This window comes from Equus caballus, chromosome 4, assembly GCF_041296265.1.
Source record: "Equus caballus isolate H_3958 breed thoroughbred chromosome 4, TB-T2T, whole genome shotgun sequence".
In the NCBI taxonomy this organism is placed as follows: Eukaryota; Metazoa; Chordata; class Mammalia; order Perissodactyla; family Equidae; genus Equus; species Equus caballus.
In genome coordinates this window covers 48,621,673-48,633,233 of record NC_091687.1, presented here as the reverse complement: position 1 = coordinate 48,633,233, position 11,561 = coordinate 48,621,673, and the positions used below count along the sequence as shown (strand labels likewise).

General features: G+C 39.6%; 1 long non-coding RNA gene across 1 annotated transcript in view; it reads right to left on the bottom strand.

Annotated features, from left to right (window-relative positions):
• Positions 1-830: 830 nt before the first annotated feature.
• Positions 831-11,561, bottom strand: part of LOC111773178 (uncharacterized) — a 103,078-nt gene continuing 92,347 nt past the window's right edge. The window contains exon 4 of the long non-coding RNA XR_002807438.2: positions 831-4,540. This is a non-coding gene — a long non-coding RNA (uncharacterized lncRNA). The remainder of the gene's footprint in view (positions 4,541-11,561) is intronic.

The following is an 11,561-nucleotide window of genomic DNA, read 5'->3' as shown; positions in this document are numbered from 1 at the left end:
TACAGGAATTAACGTGACCGACAGTCCCAGCAAGGAGGCAAGCATATCCGTGTTGTCAGTATCAGACATGAATTAGTATCATTCAGGATTATTTAATCTCTACAACTCTCAGCCTTCACTTATTTCTCCCTTTCTCCTGATCCATACTGAATAAAAGACATAAAATAGATACACGGTTTAGGATGGCAAGAAATTCATGCCCCAGTGTCTCCCAGTGTCCCATTAAAATTCTAATTTTTTAAAAAAGGAAAAGCTTCATAACAGTACTGAAAATTAACTCTAATAATAAAAACTTTTCTACAATTGGAGAGACATTTTCACTAATTGTGACCTATGGAAGATGCTGCTTCATTTCTCCCAAAGACTAAGGAAAAAAATTACATGGGAAATGGCTTTAATAAAAGAACCAAAGGAAAATGATTTTCATTTCTAAAGGATATCTTCAAAAAGGCACAAAAAGGTATGGTCTCTGTGAAATGGAAATGAAAACGCAGACGCAAAAGACAGAGATGAAGGTGGAAAATGAAAGGGACATTTCTGAACATAAAAGCTGAAAATGGAGCGTAAAGGAAAAGATTGGTGAATTTTACCACATACAAAAGAGTTAAAACTTCACACACCAAATAAAACATACCACAAGCTGAGGAAATGATTGGCGGTACATACGATGAAAAATGATTAATAGCCTAACTTTATAAATAGTTTTAACAAATCAACAAGAAAAATACCATGAGAGAAAAAAAGTACAAATAATTAGGTAAGAAATGCAATTTCCGGCAATCAAAAGAATTCAGTCTGTTTAATAATCAAAGAAATGCAAATTATTATTCAATGAGATATTCTTTTTACCTTTATTTAATCAAATGAAAATAATGTTGCCATGGGTAAGATGAAAGGGATCCTTTCATACAATGCTAGCCTGAGAAAAATTATTACAACTTTATGAAAGGGAACTTTGCTATTTAAATCAAAAGGCTACAAATGTTTTATTGAACCCTTAAACTTCAAGGGAGTTTGTACTTAGGAAATAATCAAATTCTCACCAATATGTAAATGTCAGGAGTTAAAGGTGGCAGTGTTTCTAAGAGCAAAACATCTGGAAAGTGTTAAAATACTTTTAATAATTAGGATTGGTTTAAATAACTTTTGTACATAATTATAAAAGATATTTTACAGTCATTAAAAATTGTGTTCTTAAATCACCTGGGTGAAAAGGTCATCTTGTCTTGTTAATTAAGAAAAGTGGAACCAAACTGATTAAAATTTTGTCAAAGAAAAATTATAAATATATTACATCTGTGAAGAGATTAAGGCTGAAAGGAAATATATCAAAATAATAAAAAGTGGTTATGTTTGGAGAGCAAAATTACAGGTGTCTTTTTTGTTCTTTATATATTTGTGAATTTTCCAAATTTTCTATAATGAAACTGTGCTACTTTTATAATCAGAGAATATGTTTCAAAAATCACAGATTGACGATAAATATTTTTCACTCATCTATGCAGAAAAATATGAGTAAATGATAAAGTAAAACCATTCAATAGGAACAGCTACATGTTTGCTTTGTCTTTCAAAGAGCATCTGTACATACTCCATGGCATACCGTTCATAAGGAGGTTAATGACATGTTTTGTAATTTTCTTTTTCTAGGACAAAATGGCTATGATCTTTGATGGCCCCCAGGAAAGACACCTGCTCTTAATTTCAGCCTTTCTTCTAAAATCACTTCTGTCAGTAGTTTCGCCCTCACTCTTTTCACAGCAAATATAACAGAGCTGCCTCTGGTTACTCAAGTCTTCAGAAGCTCTGCAAAATTTAATAAAACAGCAAACATAGTTATATATCCAGCAGCCATTTTAGACAATTAAATGCAATTTTCAGTTTCACTACACAAATTTGGTAAATTGGAGTCCAGGCATTGCTTTGAACTCTGATGAAAGGAGTAATTTCTATTCCAAGGAAGGCTGTGTCTGATTTAGACTTTCGCCATCACCATCCACAGCTGTCTTGACCACTTTATTCCACTAGATGGCAGACTTGGGATGCTACATGTAACTAACTTCTGAACAATAAGCAAAAGACTAAGAAAAAACAAGACCATAAAAAGGTAAAATGAGATTGAAAATGATAAAATGAGGGAATATAAACAAGCAAAGAGAAAATATTTAATAATCACAGCTGAGACTGATAATGGGAAATAAAGGATCGATCTCTCCCATCTTTAAATGTGCAATTTCGGTGTACAGCTCACTCCCTTTCATTCTTAGCTTTCTTTGATTAAGAGATGTAAAAAATATATATTCCCCAAAGAAAGAGAGGTAACTAACCAACCTTGAAAAATACCGTTGAAATTTCCTAGAGTCTGAATCTCAGACATGTCCATTGAAAATAAATAGTTCTTTGATATCAGTGGTTATATTAATAACATTATCCTTGTTCCTACTAATCATGATTTATTCACTTTTCTTTCATTCAGACAATATGGTGGCTGTCTCTGTGTGATCAGATTTTAAGTAACACTAAAACTTGTGCGTTCCAATGATTAATTGAGTCCCCTCTCTCCCGAAAGATGTCATGACTTATTAAGCCACTTAATGAGTGAGTAACTGAGTGACAACTCCATTCCTAAGCTCCTTGTGATGCATCTCTCAGCATCACTCGGCCGCACTCTCCCCTGGCAGGTGGGGCAGAGAACGTGCTGCTCCCAGGCCATTTTCAAATTCCCGCCATCCTTATACCTTAGCTCGCCGAGCAACCATCTGGAGAAGGAACACACTCGTTTGTTAAAAGTTCAGTTTGCACAACTACTATTTCATTCCTTTTACAAATATTTCTTGAATTTCTACTACCTCCTAGGCGCTCACTTGGTTTAAGATGAAAAAGTTACGGTGACTGCCCTCCAGAGCGACAACCTAGAAAAAGGAGAGACGTGGTGGGAGAGCGAGAAGACGGCGGGTGCAGCGCCAGGAGGCTGTGGCACCAAGTAGCGCGACCTCGAAATCAGAGTGCAGGACCCAGAACAGAGCGGCGGGTGCGGGACCGCAAAGCTTCGGTCACAGGTGAAGGGGAGCAGTCAATCCGCGGATCCAGGTTTATCCGACTGCAGAGTCCGCGTCTTTAAGCTCTGGGATTATAGCATATAAGTATTTTACACATACCCTGTAAAAAGCAGTATGCTAACAGTATGTGAAGCTTCTAGGATCACACCTTCTACTAAGAAATATGTCCTTCCTTCAAACCACTTACAATCTAATAATACCGATAAGGCATATATAAATAAGCATAGATGCCATCTAGAAAGCGCTATTTGTAAAAGTCTAGGGAAGCGTGAGAGACGGCGTTATGTATAACGGGAAGAATCAACAGAGTCTACGTATGAGCTGACACTGAGCAGACCTTGAAGGGTGGACAGGCTTGGACTTGGGGTAATGGGCTCAAGCAACTGCCCAGAAATCATGGATTAGGCAGAGGGAGCAGTGGATAGTTCTGAGTGATTAGTCTGAATGTTTACTTAGTGGTTTAAGAGAAACAGTCAGGGAGCATCTCCTATGTTCCCCATACTCTTCCAGACTCTAGGAATTTAGCAGTGAACAAAAGAGCTTTTTAAAAATCCCTGTTTCTGTAGCATATTATAAATAAGTGAATACAATACACACTATGTCGAAGGATGGTAAATGAGTAAAGAAAGTCAAACCAGAGAAGGAGATGTGCTGGAAGAGACCAGTGACCTTGCAGAGGAGAAGGACAAAGACAAGCATTCCAGTAGAGGGAACAGCAAGTGCAAAAGTTCTGAGACAAGAGCACAAAGAGAAGAGAAGGAAATAAAATTGGAAAGATAAATTGGGTCATAATAAAGAAAGGTCATCACATTGGCATAGATCCCGGTATTCTATTGACCACTAAGACAGTTCCCAGATTTAACTGTGACTCCAATCCAGGGACCACTTTTCCTGAAGACATTCGGACTCAGAAGCCCATGTGAATGGTAGACTATCTTGTGCACATTCCACCCTGTGACAATGAAAGGGCAGTTCTCCTCCTCTGGGTCACTGTCTAGGTGAAGAAGCAGGTTAATTCTGGAGCACATTCTCTGCAGGGAGGGATTCATCTGAGGAAATGCACATGTAGGTGCTTTACAGTGTAGCAAAGATGACCCCGGCCCTCCAGTCAGACTGCAAGGAGTTCTAGAAAGCTTGGGTCACTGTGCTTGGTGACTATTGGGCTCTCTGGTCAGAGTGAACAATGCTTATTCTTCGGTCAGCTTCTACAGCTCAGCAGTCTGCACCTGCAGCTGTGAACGTGCCGATGTTTGCCCATATTCATGTCACAGGTCTGAACTGTGCCAGCAATGTCCCTGCATAGTGTTCATCTTGCCATGACCAGGTCCTCATTGGACCAGTCCTTGCCAGTGGGTGGACCAGATTCAGCGCGACCTTGCAATACCATTCTCTGGCTTCAGAACGATCTTCACTTGGCGATTGTTCGCATGCATGGCGAGCAAACTTACAGATGAAGAAATGCACGGAGTTGCTTTTCTTGTCTGAAATAAAAAAGAAAGAAGGGAGGATAAAGAAGTACATAAATTTGCAATTCAAGATGTCAGACTGTTCACGTACCTTCATCTCTACTCCCTCCCAAGACACCACCTTAATTGATGCTAATTGAATGGTTCATCTCTATTTCAGAGAAAATCACTTTGAATTTAAATTAGGCTGTTCTGAATCCCAACAGTTGAGACCATTTCACAGATTCCTTTTGGCTGTAGGAAAAGCTGGAAGCAAAGTGTAGCCCTGCAAGGCCTTAAAATTGAGAAACGCTTTATTCTCAGAGTGAGAGGATGTGCGACAGTGCCCCCACCTGGCCTCGGGCCTTGGGATTGCAGGGCACTATTAATGTGCTCGCTGAGCTTTTCCTCTTTGAATCCTTACTCTCTTCAGTGCTGGTTTGGGAATGAAATTAAGTTCCAGTTATTTCAAGAACATCACTGACAAACTCATCATCAACCCTAGAGCACCTAAGCACTCAGGGACAAAGAGTCTCTGACTCTCTGTTAATTGGTCCTTATCCTTCCACTGAAACCATCACTAATTAAGTCTGAACTGCTGGTGCAAAGACTCAATAGAAATCACCTAATGGCATTTATTTGCTGGGTCAAGAAGGATGGTGACATTTTATTTCATTCTTCTACAAAACACTGTAATCCTTTAGCCTGCCCCTTCCAGAATTCAGCAGGCACAATATTTGTCTGTAATTCTTATTAGTAAAACAGGGAGATCTCATGAATATAGGAAGAGAATGGTGTGTCAGGGAACTGCCAATCCCATCTTCATGAGTGTTGGATTGCATTTCAGGACATGGATTTTTAATTCCACCAAATAAACAATCAGATCAATCAAAATTTAGATAAACCTCAACTGCTTAAATGAAAAAGATGCTATTGAATGACACATTATCAATAATGTGGAATAGAATAATATAAGCATTACCAGCTAGTCTATCACAAAAATTTAGTGACTAGATATCTTTTTACCTAATCAAATATTCTTATTCATTTCAAAGTAAATATTTCCTTTGTCACCCAAATTGTCCTGCTATATTGTACCCAAATGTGTACCTAAAAGTACCCTCTTATGAGAATCTCTATGTATCATTTTAAAATCCACTATAAAATAAATCTATAAAATAAATACTTATGTATTTGACCAGAAGTGCCCATATGAGTAGATACTGAGATAACATGAATGGATTGGATGAAAATGTTGAATTAATAAGTTTTGTATAGGAAATATAAGACAATAGACTTTTTTTCTTGGGGAAAGGGAAGTTCTTCTTAAAAGGTATAGAGGAAAATGCTAATAATTTTGACAATATCAAAATTGAAAACTTTTCAAATGGCAAAATTTTTTTAAATGTTGCAAAAACCATCATAAAGATTAAAATATAACTAACAAATTGAGTGACAATATTTCCATTACACATAAAAGGCAAAAGATCAGAATCCAGAAAATATATAAAGAATAAAAACTACCCCCTAAAAAAGATCAAATAATATATACAGCAACTCTCAGATAAGAGAAAAATATTTAAATGTGCCCTCACCTCATTAAAAATCAGAGTTCGATATTAAAGCTCAATAATATTTCATTTTTTACCCACCAAATTAAAAATAGTGATAATATCAAGATTTGACAATAGTATAAGAAAACAGATTCACATATGTGTGCCGTTGGCTTTATAAACTGGTACAGCTGCATTAAAGGGCAATTTGTCTGAATTTGTCTAAGGCTCAGTAAATCCCTCCTCTAAATATATCCCAGGAAAAGCTTGCACACATCCAGAAGAAGATATATTCAAACATAAGTCAAGAGTTGTTTGTGCAGCAAAACATGTGTTTAGTGAAACGCTATTTCTCCAGGTGCTTAGTAGGTATTGAGAAAAAAAGGGTTTCTAGGTCCAGCAGGTTGAGGGAACTCTAAGTTAAGTGAACTTGATCAGACTTCATTACTACGGGCTGTCTCAGAGCTTTAGAGGTGTTCCCTGGCCCTCTGACTGTAGAGGGCCTATAGCAGGCAGCACATCCCAAACTCAGTGAACCACTAAAATCTTTCATGGACACAAGGAACAGGTGGTTTAGAGAATGAACTCTTGGAGATGCTGAGCTCCTTGGTGGTGAAAAACTAGCTGGAGCCTCGTCCCACAAAAAGGCCCACAGTGTGGTAGGCTCTGAGAACTTAGTGGTCAGGCAGATTGAGCAATGAGTAGACAAAGAAGAAACAAGACGCTGTGGATTTTTCTTTTAGCAAAATCTAGAGAAGCAGGATCGGAGCGAGAGGGCAGTGCAGGATTTTGGGCAGGTTTGTTTTGTTTTGTATTGCTTTGTTTGTGAGTTGTTTCGTTTCTCTTTTTCCTGATACAGAAGAGACCTGTATATGTTTGTAGGTAATTGGGAAGGACTCGGCAGAGGAGTAGGATCTCAAAGTAGAGACACAGCTGAGGAGGAGGCGTGCACTCCTGAGAGAGGAAAAGGTTCGCAGTGCTCGGAGGAGAGGCGATAACGGTAGTTGGTGGAAGGGTTGGGAATGTGGACCCAGATAGACGGGTAAGTGAAGGAGGGAAATAATAACTCTAAGACAGATAACGGTATTGTCTTCTACTTTGTCAGTAAAGTAGGAGGTCAGATGAAGGGTCGATGAGTGTGCCGAGGGCTGAGGTGAGAGGGGCACTTGAACAAAGCAGGCGGGGGGCTACACTATTTCGCTTTTTTTCTTCTCTTCAGCTTGGCGCCAATATTTGCCTTAGCTTTCACTTGCTTACCATTTATCACAAATTTTGCGCGTGTTACCGTTTATTCAAAAAAAAAAATAAGAAACTTGAAATATCCATATTTCTCTATTTTACAGAGAGAGCTGTCAACTCTATTGGTGATAAGATCAGTAAAGACAGGGCAGAGGAGGAAGAGGAGGTAGTCAAGGAGAGGAAAGGATATTCTTTTTCAGGGGAACGTGTATCAAAGATTTTTTAAAAGAACAACAGTAAAGTCTACCCTTTAGGTTTGGACTTGACACTCTGCATCAAGACGGTGGGTGAAAGAATAAAGACAGTATATGGATACCACTAGAGTTTTCAAATATTGTTCTGAGATCCTGATCAAGTCGACCCCTTAGAACCATTTCTTGTCTAGGCAAATAGCCCTCGATCCAGACCACACATGTTAGCACTACAGGTTTCCACAAGAGGGCAGCATGTCCTCAGTTTTGGGTAGTGCGCGGCTGAGTTTTGCTTCCATTCTCCATTCGAGATTCCTTTTTTCCCTTTTCATGCAGACCGCTGTTAAACAGAAACATGTTTGGTTTCATCTGGGGACATTGATGTGAGCATAATACATTCCACCCCTATGCAGCGACAGGTGAGATTTTATTGGACACATGCTCACCATTTGCAGGAACACAGACCTGACACTGTATAGAGAACATGTTAAATGACAATGGAGACAGTGGACAAGCTGTTTGACATTATGTCATTTCATTCTACACAAGCTGGCAGAATTTTTCTTTTTAAATAAACATTTTTTATCTTCAGAAAATCTATCCTCCTCCCTTGGGTGAGTACATATTCACCAAAACCGTATAGTAACATATACTGCCCATGTAAAAATATGATGGATGGGGGTACTGTTTCCTAGCTTAAAAAATATTTATACAATTTCTTTGGGACCCTGCTTGCAGTACAAATGTTACATTACAATGTTTTAATATTTACTAAGTACTAAAAAGGTGCTGGGTTCTATAGTTCACATAGAAAATAAAGTTAAATGGGGGATATTAATGTAAGAATACAGTTTTTATTAATTGTTTTATTTTAATTCACAAGAAGAACAATACAATGTTGCAGAAGATATATTTGCCAAGTGGATAGAAATTGTTTTAACCCCAGAAAATTTATGTGATAAAAACAAGAAACTCTTACTGACTGCATAGACTACTTGGCCATTTTGCAATTTAAGTAATTGTGATTTAATGAAACATCAAAGAACCTGAAAGTAAAACCCTCTGGTTTCTTTTACTCTCGTTAACTTTGAAACAGATTCGTTTTATTGGGTTTTGTTTTTGTTTTAAATTCCCTGAAGCTTGGGTTGCTTTCCCAGAGTGAATTATTTACTAATACATATCACCCTCAAAATAGAAGAATTCCCATCAAACTATTGGCACCCACTAAACGCTAATAACCTAAGAATTCAGCTGTGCAGAAAAGCAATCTAAAGTGTGCAGGAAAGAATTACTTGTTCCACAGATAATTCTGCCTCTGCACAAAAGAAACAGGAGAGAGAGGACCGCATTGTTCTCTTGATAATGAAGTAGGGACCCTCCCTGATTTTCTCCTTTACCGGCTCCAGGAATGAAGATAGAAATGGAACGCAAGGCATCCTGGTCCTTGCTCATTATGATTCCGTAAAGTCCTGCCATTTAGGAAATGTGTCTCAATTTCTGCGGAGATGAAGCAGGAAGGTCAGACTGAGCTTTAATCAAAGGTATCTCCCTGCCGAGGTAGGAGGCTTCCCTCCCCACATATATGTGGATTTAATTTGGTGGCTTTTTTTGAAGGTACCTAAAGCCATGTCAGGGCCTGGCCGTGGCTGGTGTGCACTTAATCTCTGAAGCCGAGCAAGGACACTGATGTTGTCACTGACAATTTACTCTTGCAGCATTTTTCTACTGAACTGAGAGGGATTTTGTCACTGGTGCACTATCAAAAATACATGGGCTTGTCCCTTATTACGAGATGTCATGTCAGTTGAGCTAACATTTATAATGTAACCCTAGCAATTAGCAGCCCTCATCCCTCGTGGGAAACAGGCAGAAGCCCCATGGCACGCCGTGCTGCAAGGGGTTTCTCTCCTCCTGGGGAGGATGGACTGGCCTGTCACGCTCCGTCGTTCAGAGACTTCCACTTCCCTCACTGCCCTGAATCCTTTGTCATAGTCTCTTCCTTCACCTCTGTCCCACCAGCATCCCCGCTCCCTCTTGTGTATGTCCTTTACTTCTCTCTCCGTCTCTCTGTCTCTATCTAATGCTGGAAGGGCCCTTGGCTATCTTCTCCAACCTCTTCGTTTCGTAGGAGAGAGAATCCCTTTCACTTGTCCAGTGTCCTGGTTGCCATAATTCATTCTGCATTAGTGGGACTTGTTGATTTCCTCCCAAGAAACTGAGAACTTAGAAGCATTGATAAATCAGATAGTTCTTGGGCTAAGACGGATGTCATAGCACTACATGGTACATCTCTCCTCCCAGACTTGACATTGGGTGTCCCATCTAAGTTTCCCTCTTCAGTTTAGAGGTCTCTCAAATCGCACTAAAGTGCAGGACTGTATGTGTTGTAAACAACACCTGTTTTCTATTCATCATTTGAGAAAGAAAAATTTGTGTCTCTGCTCTTGTGTTTTAGATGTATGAGATGATTTTGAGTGGCACAGCCAACGCTAGACAAAACTGTACCCCCCACCCCCGACTCTTATCAGCCCACCTTCCCAGGCACGTTTTCTTCCCCACTTTTCCTCCTGGCTGGCTATCTGCTGCTGGCGAATGGGTCATTATCAGCTTAAATGTAGGCCATTTCCAGGGAGCTTTGCGATTGAAAAGTGAGAAGCAAGAAAGGCCTGCTCTATGACCTTGGAAGGCTACTTTCTCGTGTTCCAAATAAAATCTCCAAAGTGACTCCAAGGATGTTGTCCAGGATTAGGGACCTTGCAGAGGGCTAGGACCTTCTCCATGTCCTCTTCTTCCTTCCTTTAATAGCCTTTTTCTAATGAAATGCCTGTCCTTTTGCTAAAATACCTTGAACTATAGAATCTTCAAGAATTAAGTAACAGTGCTTCAGGGAATAGAAAGAACTATTCTTTTAATGTCACAAATATTTCCATCCCTACTTTTTGGTTGCAAATATCACTTTTACTTCAGAGCATCTAAACATTTGAAGACCACTTTCTAGAGCCAGAATATTCCATTGGCAGAGCATCCTAGTGGTTCTGTCTCATGTCCCGGTAGTTAGCCCTCCAGCAGACCCAATGTCAACAGAATCAAAGTCAAATTCTTATCTATAGGTCTTGCCCTCTCTACTTGGTTAATAGCCACATTCTCTTTCTGTCTCTATATTCTTGCATTTGTTAAGATTCTTAGTTGAGAGTGGCAAAGTCAGATTCAGGGGAAAGAAAAGGAATTTGTTGTTAAGATATGAAGCTATCTTACAGGAACTAAGAAAGGCTTCACCAGCAGACCAAGGTAAGGATGGAGACTCAGATGGTCCTCACGAATGGAACCAGGATCATGGTAGGGCTCCCCACCTCTGTCATGTGTTCCTCAGGTTCTCTCTCCCTCTCCCTCTCCCTCTCTCTCTGACACACACACACACACACACTCTCTCTCTCTCTCTTTCTAGCTCTAGCACATGCTATTTCTGTCTCAACTGGTATCGTGTTCTTTGTTCCTATGGCAGAAAAACACAAGCACTAAGCAGTGTGAGTTTTATACAGTATAGCTTCTTCTATTTGAACAAACACAGAATTAGCTTTTGTAGAACAAATTTTAAAATGCAGGCTAATATTTTAATTGGCCTATGTTGCCACCTTAATCTTGGGCAATAAACTGTGTTCAGAAGGTGTACTCACTTGTCAGCACTCATTGTAACCAGATGGCCAAGTAGAGGTCAAAAAAGGAAAGCGAGTTGTGGTGGGCTGAATGATGGCCCCAACGATATCCAGTCTTTCATCTCTGGAACCTCAGAACGTTACGTATGTGGTCAATGTGACTTTGCCTGTGTGATTAAGGTAGGGATCTTGAGATGGGAAGGTTATCCAGGATTATCCGGTGAACCCTAACTGGAATCACAAGTGTGCTTTTAAGAGACAGGAAGAAGGAGATTTGACTTTAGAGGAGATGGAAGTAGAGATTGGAGTGAGGTGCTCTGAAGATGAAGGAAGGGGCAACAAGCCAAGGAAAACAGGTGGCCACTGGAGACTGGAAAAGGCAAGGAAACAGATTCTCCCCAAGAGTCTCTGGATCACACAC